Genomic DNA, 14,331 nt, shown 5'->3' with positions numbered 1-14,331 from the left:
TCAGGACTGCCCATCTGTGTAATAAGCAGTAATAGCAGCTCTCCTGCAGGACTATGGTGAAAATTACAGCTCAGGCAACGATCATGATACTTCTTGGCACGGAGGTGTTCACTACCTAGGCAGTGTTATTATTATGTCTAAAGTCACAAAGGGAGTTTTTGAGAAAGATGGAATGAAAACTTGTTTCTCTCAATTCTGAGCTTATTAGAGCACACTGTTTTGCTTGAATAAAGCAGCCCTGGAGTCTCTCAGGGGAGGGTGTTTGTAACAGTCTGCTCAGTCACGGTTTCATTTACCATATACCCAGAGACTAGCCCTGTACAAGTTGTGGGGAGATACTCATGGGAGTTGGCGGACTTTTGGTCAAATATTTTCCCTAAGCCCAGGTCTCTATGGCATTCTATAGAACACTCTGCATCCTTCTAAGGGACACTGGAAGAGCAAATGGATTGTACAGTGAGTTACAAATAAAATGGTCAATCTCAGCATGAAAGACTGAGGGTGTTACCTAATGAGGACAGTAAACCACTCCATCTACATACAAGCCCATCTACATACAAGCAAACCACGAGCCTGCCAGAAAGAAAGAACATGCTATGTAAAGGTTTAATAACAGTGATGAATATTTGAACTTCAGCTCCAGAGCAGTTCAGTGGCCTCCCTGCCAGGAACAGAAGCCTAAGCACATCAGGATTCTTGAAGGCCCTGAAAGGTAAATGAGAATCCTAGTGTATGGCAAAACATTCCCACAAAAGAAGGGCTCCGTGTGTAGAGACTTAGAAAGGATTCCCAACTTCAGTCCCTTCAGAACCAGAAGCAAAGGTGGGGGACAGCGCAATTGAGTGGCCCTAGAGATTTGCCAGGAACTAGAGCCTTCTGGAGAAGTCCAGTTTTCCTATGCAGGGAGAGGACTGGGAGTTCTCTGGTCACAAGCATTGTGCCTTTGTTTTCATGAAGACTTTTGGAGTCCCCCAGCATTGGAGGAGCATTGCCTTACTGTGGACTCAAGCACAGTCTCTTACCTGGTAAGAAAAATGGAGCTGCATGCAGCTGCTGAAAACTTTATTCAGAAACCCAAAGATGTTGGCACAAAGAAAGGAGGGCTGAAGAAAAGTGACCATGAAAACACATTTAGCTCTTAATCTGACCCATTTCTTCTGGGACAGGCCTAGTGCCTAGAATGTGGTGATGAATAAGGCCTGAGCTGAGATCGTGAGGATGAGAGGGAGTCCACCTGTGGGGATCTGGGATGATGAAAGGGCTCCGCAGATGGGGGACCCCGTGGCCAGAAGTTCTGCTGAGTGGAAAAGGGCTTGGAGTAACTGAGGTCAGCTGGATTCCTTAAACACTGCTCAGAGCCCTTGAAGCCATCTAAGGGCACACGTCTCAGGCCTGCTCCAAGCCACGCTCAACTGGGAATGTTTTAAGGACAGCTGCTCTGTTAGGCTTGCCTGAGATGGTGTAGTTCTCCCCCGCCGCGGTAAAGGCACAGACAGTAAGTGTTCAGGAGTCAAGCCTCACAATGCCGTGGACTAGGGTAAAGGAGGACCCCGTCCTCTCCCAGCCCTGGGCTAAAACATGGGAGGACCCCGACCGGTGGCTCCATGGATCCCTGCAATGCCAAGAGCTAGGTTATGCTGCTGAAGGACCTCTCCGCCCTGGACTAAGGCACCGGAGGATCCCCGCCCTGGCCCACCCCTCGGTGTCCTGGACTGTGCCACTGCAGAACCTCCGCCCCTCCACACCCTGGACTCTGGCTCTGGAGGACTCCGTCCCTGGCTCTACCTGAACTACTCCTGCCCCTCAGCGCGCTGGACTTTGTTTCCAGAGGACCTGGTCCTGCGGCAACTTGGGCTACCTCGTGGACTCCAGGACCCCTAGACCAAGGGTCTAGACCTTGACCCTTGACCCTTGGCCCTAGACCAAGACCCAGGAGGACCCGCCACACCCTGTACTAGGGCACCAGAGGACCCATACCTTGCCGTGCCCTGGACTACAGCTCGGAAGGACCCCCGATTCGCTGAGCACTGGGCTCCAGCACAGAGGGACCTCCGCCATGGAGATATGGGCCACTCCTGCCCCACCGCACCCTGGAATACCGCACGCCAAGACCCTTGCCTGAATGCGCCCTACACTCTGGCATGGGGAAAACCGGCCTCGCAGAGCCCTGGACTCTGGCATTGGTGGACTCCGGCATTGGTGGACTCCCACTCGGCTACGTCCTGGACTCCTGCACCAGAGGACTCCTGTCCTGCCGCACCCTGGACACCTACACTAGAAAACCCTATCCCGTCTCCCCCTAGACTATGGAAGGGGAGGACCCTGCAAACCGACTCCGGCACAGTAACACCCCTGACCTGTCACGGGCTGTATTCCAGCACTGGAGGACCTTCTGCCAGGGCGCTCTCTGGATTACCCCTGCCCCACTGCGTCCTGCCCTACAGCACAGCAGGACAGCTGTCCCCCGGCGCACTGGACTGAGGCACAGCAGGACGGGGGCCTCGTGTGTGGCGGACTACAGGATGAGGTGATCCCCGCCCCTCCGCACGTTGGACTATGGCACAGGAGGACCACCACTCGCGCATGCCCTGGACCACTGCAGGACAGGTCCCCCACTCCGCCGCGCCCGGAATACAGCACTGGAGGACCCCAATCCTCGTGGCTCCACGGACTCCACCACTGAAGACCCTCGCCCCCCTACGCCCTGGACAAAGGCACGAGAGGACCCAGCCTCACCGGCCCGTGGGCTATCGCATAGGAAAACCCCCAGCCCCACCATGCCAGAGACTCTAACAAGAGAGGACTCCTGCCCCCTGCTCTCCCGACTACAGCAAGGCAGGAACCACACTCCTTGGAGGTCCTCACTGTGGCAACTGTGGACCCCCGCCCTGGTATGCCCTGAACTAAGTCAGGCAATGACCCCGACCCCACCACGCCCCGTGAACTCCAGTATTGGAGGACCATTGCATTACTGTGGACTCAAGCACTGGACTATCTCAGGGCAGGATCCCTGTCCTGCCATGCCCTACTCTATGGCACGAGAGTACCCAGCCTCACTGCGCTCTGGACTCCAGCACCCCAGGACTCCTACACGGAGGACTCCCGCTCCTTCACAGTCCCGTCCTGGACTCCTGCACAAGAGAACCCCCGCCCCGCTGCACCCTGGATATAGCAAGGCAAGAATTCCGCCCTGTGGCGCTCTGCACTGTGGCACCTGAGGATCCACACTCCAGCGCGCCCTGGACTACTGCGCCGCAGGACTCCTGTTCCGCCGCGTCCTGGACTATGGCATCAGAGGACCCAGCTCCCCGCGCCCTGGACAATGGCACCGGAGGACCCAGCACCCCTGCGTCCTGGACTAAGGCACAGTAGAACTCCGGCCGCATTGTGTACTCCTTGCACAGGAGGACCCTTGCAGGGCAGCGCACTGGACTGAGCTACTGAAGGAGCCGCACTCCTGCCTCACCCTGGACTAAGGCACTGGAGAACTCTTCCTCCGCAGAGCCCCGGACTCTTGTAGGAGAGAACCTCCACCCAGCCTGCCCAGTAGGGCCCATACCACGTCATGGACTCCTGTACTGGAGGAAGAATAGTGATAAATGTCCGGGTTTATAAGTTGAAAAGTAGCAATCAATGTGTTACAATGAATGGATTTGATGTAAAATTACAAATGCTGAAACCATTGTGTGTAATTGCCTAGCCAGAACAATTACACAAGACAAAGAAATAAAATAAATCCATATAGGGAAGGAAGAGGTAAGATTGTTTCTGTTTTCTGAAAATACAATCTTAAGATAGAGAACATCTTAAAGACTCCACCAAAATAAATGGTTAAAGCTGATAAAGAAGTTCAATGAAGTTAATAGTTACAAAATCGATATACAAATACCATTATTGTTTCTATACACTAATGACAAACTATTACTTGAAAAATTAATTGATAAGGCAATTTCATTTATAATAGAATCAAAACAGATATATAAATATATAATAGACAGGAGTAAATTTAATCAAGAACGTGAAAGATTTGCACACTGAAAACATAGCACATTGATGACAAAATTAAAATAGCATGAATAAATGCAGAGACATCCTTTATTGATGAATTCAAAAATTAGTATTGTAAAAGTGTCAATGCTACCCAAAGCAATCTACAGATTAAATGTAACCGCTATGAAATTCCAATGTCATTGTTCACAGAAATAGAAAAATTACTCCTGAAATTTGTATGGCACCACAAAAGACCCCAACTAACCAAAGCAATCTTGAACAAAAAGAACAAAGCTGGAGGCATCAGACGACTCAATTACAAACTATATGACCAAGCTGTAGTAATTGAAACAGCATAGCAGTGGCATAAAAAGAGACACGTAGAACAGTGAAAAGGGATATAGAACCTATAAATAAATCCGCATGTCTGTGGTCAATCGATTTTTTGATAAAATAACTAAAAATACACAAAGAAGAAAGAAAATTATTTTCAATAAATGGTATAGAGAAAACTGACTATCCACATACAGAAGAATAAAATTTGACTTTTATTTTTCTCTTTATACAAGCATCAAATCAAAATTAAAAACTTAAATGTAAAACTACTACAAGGAGATAGAGAAGAAGACTGCCTGACCTTGGCCTGAGCTATGATTTTCTGTAGATTATTCTGAAAGCATAGGCAACAAAAGCAAAAACACACAAATGAGATTGCATAAAACTAAAAAGCTTTTCCACAGGAAAAAAGCAATAACAGAATGAAGAGAACCCACAAATGGGATGACATTTTTAAACCGTACATCAGATAAGGGGCTCATATAATAATATATAAGTAACTCAACCTACTCAAAAATAAGAAAAAAAATATGCTTATTAAAAAAATAAGCAAAGAACCTGAATAGACATTTCCTAAGGCATACGAAGGCTAACAGGTACATGAAAAATCATAAGCATTCCTAATTATCAGAGAAATGCAAATCAAAGCCACACTGAGATATCACCTCACACATTTTACTATGGCTATTATAAAAACAGATGGAAGATAAGTGTTGATGAGGATGTAGAGAAAAAGAAACCCCGTACACTGTTGGTAGGAATGGAAATTAGTACAACCATCTTGGAAAACACTATGAAGCTTCCTCAAGAAATTAAAAATATATTTACCCTATGATCCATCAATCCCACTTCTGGATATATGGCCAAAGGAATTTCAATCAGGATGTCAAAAAGAGACATCTGCAATTTCACGTTCATTGCAGCATTATTCATAATAGCCATGAATTAGAAACAACCTAAGTGCTTACCAACTGAAGAATGGATAAAAATATGTGGAAAAATTGGAACCTTCTACACCTCTGGTGAGACTTCCAAATGTAAAACAGTCTGGCAGTTCTTCAAGATGTTACACACAGAGTTAGCACATGACGCAGCAATTCCACTCCTGTGTATTTACCAAAAAGAAAACAAAACAAATGCTACACACAGTAGTACACAAATGTTTATAGCAACAAAAACTAGAAAACAACAGAAATGTTCATCAACTGAGGAGAGGATAAATCAAATGAATCCATAAAATAGGATCTTATTTAGCAGTAAAAGGGAAAAAGGTGTTAATGCCTGTTCCACAATGGATGAACATTAAAAATATGTGAAGTGCAGGAAGTGAGTAAAAAACGACTATGTGTTATGATGATTCCATTTATGTGAAATGTTCAGAATAGGTAAATTCATATTCAGAAAGTAGATGAGTGGTCGCCTAGATTAGGAGGGGTTTAGGAAAGGCTGGAGAAAATGGGGAAAGTTTGCTAATGGGCGCAAGTCTCTTTAAGGCACATTAAAATGTTCTAAAATTATATTATGATGATTATTTGTCCACCCAGTTAATATACTAAAAGAATTTGAAGTTTGTACTTTAAATGAGTGAATTACACAATGTATGAATAATATCTCAATAAAGCTGTGGGAAGTTAAAAGTATATGTAGGATGCATACAAAAATCCTACTTATCTTTATACATGAATGAAATTCTGTCATTTGTAAAAACATGGATGAATTTAGAGGATATTATACTAAGTAAAATAAGCCAGACGCAGAAAGACAAATATCTCATAATATCACTTATATGTGAAATCCACAAATGTGCACTCACAGATGTTAGGAGTAGAATGGTGGTTTATCAGAGGCTGAGCGGGGTGGGGGAGAAAGTTGGGAGTAGAATGGTGGTTTATCAGAGGCTGAGCGGGGGTGGGGGGAAGTTGGGAGTAGAATGGTGGTTTATCAGAGGCTGAGCGGGGCTGGGAGGAAGTTGGGAGTAGAATGGTGGTTTATCAGAGGCTGAGCGGGGCTGGGAGGTAAGTTGGGAGTAGAATGGTGGTTTATCAGAGGCTGAGCGGGGTGGGGAGGAAGTAGGGGGGCGTGGGGGGAAGTTGGAGTAGAATGGTGGTTTATCAGAGGCTGAGAGGGGCTGGGGGTGGGGGAGGGGAAGTTGGGAGTAGAATGGTGGTTTATCAGAGGCTGAGCGGGGGGGGGGGGGAAGTTGGGAGTAGAATGGTGGTTTATCAGAGGCTGAGCGGGGATGGGGGAAGTTGGGAGTAGAATGGTGGTTTATCAGAGGCTGAGCGGGGTGGGGGGAAGTTGGGAGTAGAATGGTGGTTTATCAGAGGCTGAGAGGGGCTGGGGGTGGGGGGGAAGTTGGGAGTAGAATGGTGGTTTATCAGAGGCTGAGCGGGCTGGGGTGGGAGGAGTGGGAGTAGAATGGTGGTTTATCAGAGGCTAGCGGGTGGGGGAAGTTGGGAGTAGAAGTGAATGGTTTATCAGAGGCTGAGCGGGCTGGGGGAAGTTGGGAGTAGAATGGTGGTTTATCAGAGGCTGAGCGGCTGGGGGGAAGTTGGGAGTAGAATGGTGGTTTATCAGAGGCTGAGTGGGGTGGGGAGGAAGTTGGGAGTAGAATGGTGGTTTATCAGAGGCTGAGGGGTGGGGGGAAGTTGGGAGTAGAATGGTGGTTTATCAGAGGCTGAGCCGGGTGGGGGGAAGTTGGGAGTAGAATGGTGGTTTATCAGAGGCTGAGCCGGGCTGGGGGGAAGTTGGGAGTAGAATGGTGGTTTATCAGAGGCTGAGCAGGCGGGGGAAGTTGGGAGTAGAATGGTGGTTTATCAGAGGCTGAGCGGGGTGGGGGAAGTTGGGAGTAGAATGGTGGTTTATCAGAGGCTGAGGGGGGGGGGGGAATTGGGAGTAGAATGGTGGTTTATCAGAGGCTGAGCGGCTGGGGGGAAGTTGGGAGTAGAATGGTGGTTTGTCAGAGGCTGAGCGGGTGGGGGGAAGTTGGGAGTAGAATGGTGGTTTATCAGAGGCTGAGCGGGGGGGGGGGGGAGTTGGGAGTAGAATGGTGGTTTATCAGAGGCTGAGCGGGGGGGGGGAAGTGGGAGTAGAATGGTGGTTTATCAGAGGCTGAGCGGGGTGGGGGGAAGTTGGGAGTAGAATGGTGGTTTATCAGAGGCTGAGCGGGGGGTGGGGGGAAGTTGGGAGTAGAATGGTGGTTTATCAGAGGCTGAGCGGGGTGGGGGGAAGTTGGGAGTAGAATGGTGGTTTATCAGAGGCTGAGCGGGCCGGGGAGGATGTTGGGAGTAGAATGGTGGTTTATCAGAGGGTGAGCAGGGCCAGGGTTTCATGTAAGTTGGGAGTAGAATGATGGTTTATCAGAGGCTGAGCAGGGCCGGGGTGAAGTTAGGATTAGAATGGCGATTTATCACAGGCTGATCAGGGCAGAGTCGGGGGTGGGAAAGGGGAACTATTCAATGGGTAATGCTTCAGCAAGGAGAGATACATTCTGGTGATATGCTGCACAGCAAAGTGACAGCAGTTACTCATAATGGAAGTGCGTATCTTAAACTGCTAAAATACTACATTTCAAATGTTTCGCCATAATGTAATAAGTATGTGAAGTGGACGATATGTTATTTAAACTAATTTGTCCATTTCACAATATTTACATGTATTGTACCACATTGTATCCATATATATTTATCAATAAAAACAAAATTTTAAAAAGCGAGCAAAACAGTTGTGCCAGATCTTCATCTAAAGCCATTTCTGAGAAAAATGTATCTGTTTTCTTTCAGAATAAATTTACAGTTAATAGATATTGTGTTACCTAATGTAAAGCGGATAATTTTGGCCATCAGCTTATACTGTGGGATAATCTCTTTTTCCTGACCTTGTAAAAGCTGCGGTGGATTAACAACAAGTGGGAAAGGTTTTTATCATGATCAGGTAAAGGTTCTGCTTGCTTCTATTTTGAATAATATTGTCCCCCTAGAATCGCAAAGTGTGAATGCCTTTTGTTTCAGAGGTCTAGCCCTAAATGGTTTAGTCAATTACATCATGCATTCTAAAACAAGTCCTCGTGCATTTGTGATGGTACTACATAGAATTGTGTTTTTAATTTAACTCTCATATATGTCTACTTTTCTGTTAAGAGTCTATATTTTACAGAGGCCCTCCATACATATAAATGCTTTTATGATAGTCTATCCACTAAATTTCAAACATAAGTTAAGGAACAGTTTTGCTTTTATTTTTTATTATTGTTATTACATTTTAAGGCTAGTCAAGTGAAGCAGTGGGAGTGGAGAAGGAACTGCTTTAATTTTTATATGTTGGTGTTACAGGCTGTATGTGACAGGCTATATATTTGTCAGCTGAATTTTAGAAACAGTGAAATATTTATTTCATATTCATTAGATGTTGGGATGATGATTACTTCAAGGGATTGTTGCTAGACTGAAAGCATCACATCATCAATCACTTGGAAACAATATTTTGCCTATGTGTTCTGTTATGTTCACAAAAACTTTTATTGTGGCAATATACCTCACAATCGAAATATGTGAAAACTATACAGAAAAAAAGACAATATTTGTTATTAAGAGATATTTAGGCCTGAGCTGCAGGATGCAAATATTTAAAACATACACTTTTTAAAAATTACATTTAAAATGTAAATTGAAGCAAGGCATTTAGAAAAAGACGTTATATCTACTATAAAAGTCCTAGGTTAGAAAAGTTAAAATACTAAATGAGAAAATAATGCTTCTTGGGTAGCTTAAAATCAAATATGAGGCAAAAAATTACTCAGAAATTTTTGTAAGTTTAAGAACATGTATACAGTTTCTTTGATATAAAATGAAATAAATGTCTGGATATAACTTTAATAGAACAGGGAAACAAGGGCAAAGGAGAGGTGTATGCAGAATAAAGTGAACATATTATTCTAACAATGAGAGGGACAGAATTGAATGATTGTTCTTGGAGACAAGGGATTTTGATGTCTAAGTCAATGACAAAACTTTTGTTTGCAAGTTAAAAAATGTACCTTAAACCTGGTGAAGGAATAAAGGGTGGTGGAGGGGATGATTCTTTGTACACTAAACTGGTTTTAATGACTATTGAATTAATCATGAGTTCAAATGATTTTATGGAGGCCCTTTCTTTTTTATTTGATATTTCTGGACTGCTTTTCTCTTTGTATTTGCTCCATTTTTACCTGCTTGAACAATTTTTCCCCGCAAAGTTTAGGAAACACTGTAATCACATGCTCCAGCATGACGTGATCCCTGAAAGCATTTGCAGCCGGGGGAGGAGGCAAAGGGGCTTCTCTTTCAACAAATGCATATTAATCTCGGTGAAAACTCAGAAGTTTAAACATGGTCCTCCTTGGGTCATGTGGCTACCCCAGGACCAGTCATTGCACAAGACATAGAAGACAATCTCAAAAGCCAGGCTGGAGTCAAGGTTCTCTGGAGTTTCCACTTTAGAAATGGGTTTTGTCAGGCTTTGTGTTTTCGTGTTACAGACATGACAGCCATGTATCTATCTATTCCACTTCCAATGGAGATGAAAACCTAACACATATGCCCATTCAATGGATTTTATATGAATCTTCATAACAGCTTTACTTGCAACAGCCAAAACCTGAAAACAGTCCAAATGTCCATGGACAGGTGAATTTGTGACTGATAAACTTACTATGGTATATGTATATAATGAAATAACACTCCCTAGTAAGAACAGAACAATTGATAGATGTAGCAACATGAATAAATCTCCAAAATAGTGATGCTGAGTGATGAAAAAGTATACCCACCCTATGATTTCATGTATTTGGAAATAAAAACTCACAGGGACTGCAGGTGGATCAGTGGTTGCCTGTGGATGGGATGGGGATAGGCAAGAGAAAGTGAGTAGAAAAAAAACAAGAAAACTTTGGTGGTAAAGGTAATGGATATGCTTTTTATTTGAATATGTTGTTGGTTTTATAGAGCTACAAATACCGAGAATAATCAAAATGTACAATTGAAGTATGTGCAGTTTATTGCATGTAAATAAACCTTTTAAAAATTAACTGATACAAATTGACTTACATGACCAAAAATCTGTTGAAAACTCTCATGTTTTCTTCCCTATTTTTATTCTTGTGTGCCCTTACAGACTGTGTGAACACATTTCTCATCTTACGGTTCTTTTATGTCTACATTTCTCCAGGTCAATATCACTATCACCATAATTTCTTGGTTTCTCTTTAGATCATTAGTAATTATGAGTAATGTATTGAAATGTTAAAGATATGTTCATGCATTCAGAATCCTCTGCTCTCTGATCCACATAATAGTGAATTAAGCTGCCAACAATTACACAGAATATTGCTCCTTTGTTTGTTTGTTTGTTTTTTGATGAAGTCTCGCCTGGTTACCCAGGCTGGAATGCAATGGCACATTCTGGGCTCTCTGCAACCTCCACCTCCCGGGTTCAAGCAATTTTCCTGCCTCAGCCTCCTGAGCAGCTGGGATTACAGGCATCTGCCATCATCCTCAACTAATTTTTGTTTTTATTAGATACAGTGTTTCACCACATTGGCCAGGCCGGTCTTGAACCCATGACCTCAGGTGATCTGCCCACCTTGGCCTCCCAAAGAGCTGGGATTACAGGCATAAGCCACCATGTCCAAGCAGAATATTGCTACTTTTGCAAATAGCTACAATTAACCCTGATCTGGACACCTTGAATTGATCATAGCTTTGTAAAAGAGGATAGCATTGTAAAACTATAAAAGTAGACTAATAATAAATAACATAGAATGCTTTCAGTACAAGAAATAACACTATCCTAAGAAAAAATAAATAAATACATACATAAATAAAGCTGGAGGAATTCTATTATCTGACTTCATATTATACTACAGAATTATAGTAACCAAAAGAATATGGTACTGGCATAAAAACAGACCCATAGATCAATGGAACAGAATAGAGAACGCAGCAACAAATCTACATAGCTACAGTGGACTCATTTTTGACAAAGGTGCCAAGAACATACACTGGTGGTAAATGGTGTTGAAAAAACTGGATATCCATATGCAGAGGAATGAAAACAGACTAGTATCTCTCATAATATATGAAAGTAAAATCAAAGTTGATTAAAACTCCAACAATAAAACTAGTACAAAAAAAGTTTGGCCGGGCACGGTGGCTCAAGCCTGTAATCCCAGCACTTTGGGAGGCCGAGACTGGGCGGATCACGAGGTCAGGAGATCGAGACCATCCTGGCTAACACGGTGAAACCCCGTCTCTACTAAAAAATACAAAAAACTAGCCAGGCGAGGTGGCGGGCGCTTGTAGTCCCAGCTACTCGGGAGGCTGAGGCAGGAGAATGGCGTGAACCCGGGAGGCGGAGCTTGCCGTGAGCTGAGATCCGGCCACTGCACTCCAGCCTGGGTGACAGAGCGAGACTCCGTCTCAAAAAAAAAAAAAAAAGTTTGAGGAAAATCTCCAGGACATTGGTCTGGGCAAAAATATTTTGAGCAATACCCACAAGCACAGGCAACCAAAACGCAAATGGACAAATGGATCACACTAAGTTAAAAAGCTTCTGCCCAGAAAATGATACAATCAACAAAAATAAGAGACAATCCACAAGAATGGGAAAAAATACTTGCAAACTACTCCTCCAACAAGGGATTAATAATCAGAATATATAAAAAGCTCGAACAACTCTTTTAAGAAACAATCTAATAACCTGTTTTAAAAAAGGGGGTAAAAGATTTGAATAGATATTTCTCAAAAGAAGACCTACAAATGGCAAACAGGTATAAGAAACGGTGCTCAATATCACTGATCATCAGAGAAATGCAAATTAAAACTACAATAAGATATCATCTCACCACAGTTTAAATGACTTGTATGCAAGCCAGGGAAAGTCTACTTTGATTGACTTAATGGCCCTAGTCACCTGGCAGTTCCTTCAGATGTGGCTTCCCAGGTTTGTGCATCTGTGTGACAATGTGCCTGTGTGTCCTTGTGTCCATGTGGCAGTGTCTGTGTGGTGGTATCTGACAGTGCGGAGGTGTGTCCGTGTCACAGTGTGGCGGTGTGTCTGTGTGTGTGGCAGTGTCCATGTGGCAGTGTCTGTGTGGTGGTATCTGACAGTGTGGAGGTGTGTCCGTGTCACAGTGTGGCGGTGTGTCTATGTGTGTGGCAGTGTCCATGTGGCAGTGTCTGTGTGGTGGTGTCTGACAGTGCGGAGGTGTGTCCGTGTCACAGTGTGGCGGTGTGTCTGTGTGTGTGGCAGTGTCCATGTGGCAGTGTGTCTGTTCGTGTGAGAGTGATGGTGTGTCCCTGTGACAGTGTGGTGATGTCTCTGTGTGTCTGTGTGTCCCTGTGGTAGTGTGGTCGTGTGTCCTTATGGTGATGTCTCCGTGTGTCTGTGTCCGTGTGACAGTCTGGTGCTGTGCCTGTGTGGTGACTTCTCCGTATGTCTGTCTGTCCATCCATGTCACAGTGTGGCAGTGTGTCCGTGCTGTAATGTCTCCGTGTGTCTGTACATGTGACAGTGTGGTGGTGTGTCCGTGTGTCTGTATGGTGATATCTCCATGTGTCTGTGTGTCTGTCCATGTGGCCATGTGGCGGTGTGCCCGTGTGGTGGTGTCTTCCTGTGGTGGTGTGTCAGTGTGACAGTATGGCAGTGTTCCTTCCCCAGTGTGTAGTGCTGGCACCTTGCCCTCTCAGCCCAGGATGCCCCAGAAGGCCCCAGCTTGGTGGGCAGGAGGTGGCTCCTGTGGAGGGAGGTGCAGGGAGCCCCGACAGCCGAGTTTGTGGGGTCCCCTGCATTGGGTGGGAGTGAGGAGAAAGGCACCCGGGCAGCCAGGACAAGCCTGGGCCTGCCCTAAGGAGGTGACCCGCTCTGGGCCTGCATTTCCTGGGCCGAGTACTCCAGCTCAGTCATCTTGTCCTGAGTCCTTCCTGGGCCTTGGAGAGTGCTGAGATTTGAAGAAGGGAAGGTCATCTTTGTTGCGGAAAGCCTGATGTGTTTCTCTATTGCTGTCACTTTCACCCTCACTGCTGGTGAAACATCAAACATCGGACACCTTCTGCGGAGAAAACTCCTGGAAGTAAATGTGGGGACTGGCAGTATCCAACCAGAGGAGTCACACGCGGATTTCTGTTTGGTTGGAGATCTGCGTCTTTCCCTGTGGGTGGCGGAAGCGGAGCAGCTCTGCAGCGGGAAGGAAGGTGGGTTCTGTGCCACAGGAAGGTCCTGGCCTGGGGCGGAGGGGCGAGAGGGGATGGGCGGCCAGGGGCTGTGCAGTGCGCCGGGCAGTGTGTATGCCCCCTGCTGGTCGCCCAGGAGGAGGACAGGTCCTGGCCTGGCGGGATCAGAGGCAGCGAGGCTGCGGTCCTCGAACCAGGCGTGATGGCTGGCAGAGCCGTAGGCCATGGCGGAGGGGGACTCCCGGGCACCTGCTGTGCATCCTCGAGACCAGGACACACACCGGCCTCTGGAGGCCAGGCGGAGCAAGCGAGGAGCCCAGGCAAGGTTTGGGGTTCCCGCGGCGGTAGGTGGGTCCCTGGACCCTGGTATCCTGCTGCTATCCGGAACATGGGCCGCCTTCCCTCAGGCGCGCCCCTCCAGGGTCGCCTACCTGCGACCTCAGCACAGCTCCTGGCTGGTGAGAGGATGGGGCGGAGGCCTCAGGTCCCAGCTGGGTCTGCAGTTTCCGCCACTGGCGGAGGCGCAGGGGCGAGCTCAAGCTGTGCCCAGGCAGGAAACTCTCCGACCTTGCCAGCTTTCCCGCCAGCTTTGGTGACTCTCTCCAGCTCAGCTTCAACACCGTTCAACAGTTCTGTGTTCTCCATTATCACAAGAATTCTTTCTGTATTTGCTAGCCTTTATCAAATAAGAATTGAAAGATGCATGTGGAGTGATATCACAGTTGAAACATTAAAAATATATAATTTCAAGTATTTAATTTTAATTTTCTAAGAAGTAAAATTATGACTCTAGTGCTAA

The 14,331-nt window shown here is 45.8% G+C and overlaps 1 pseudogene; it reads right to left on the bottom strand.

The window, feature by feature from the left end:
• Window positions 1-13,758, bottom strand: part of LOC115896145 — a 47,392-nt pseudogene extending 33,634 nt beyond the window's left edge.
• Between the last annotated feature and the right edge of the window lie 573 nt (window positions 13,759-14,331).

This window comes from Rhinopithecus roxellana, unplaced genomic scaffold, assembly GCF_007565055.1.
Source record: "Rhinopithecus roxellana isolate Shanxi Qingling unplaced genomic scaffold, ASM756505v1 contig5433, whole genome shotgun sequence".
Taxonomy (NCBI): Eukaryota; Metazoa; Chordata; class Mammalia; order Primates; family Cercopithecidae; genus Rhinopithecus; species Rhinopithecus roxellana.
Note: the sequence above shows the minus strand (reverse complement) of the source record. Positions and strands in the feature narration are given on the sequence as shown.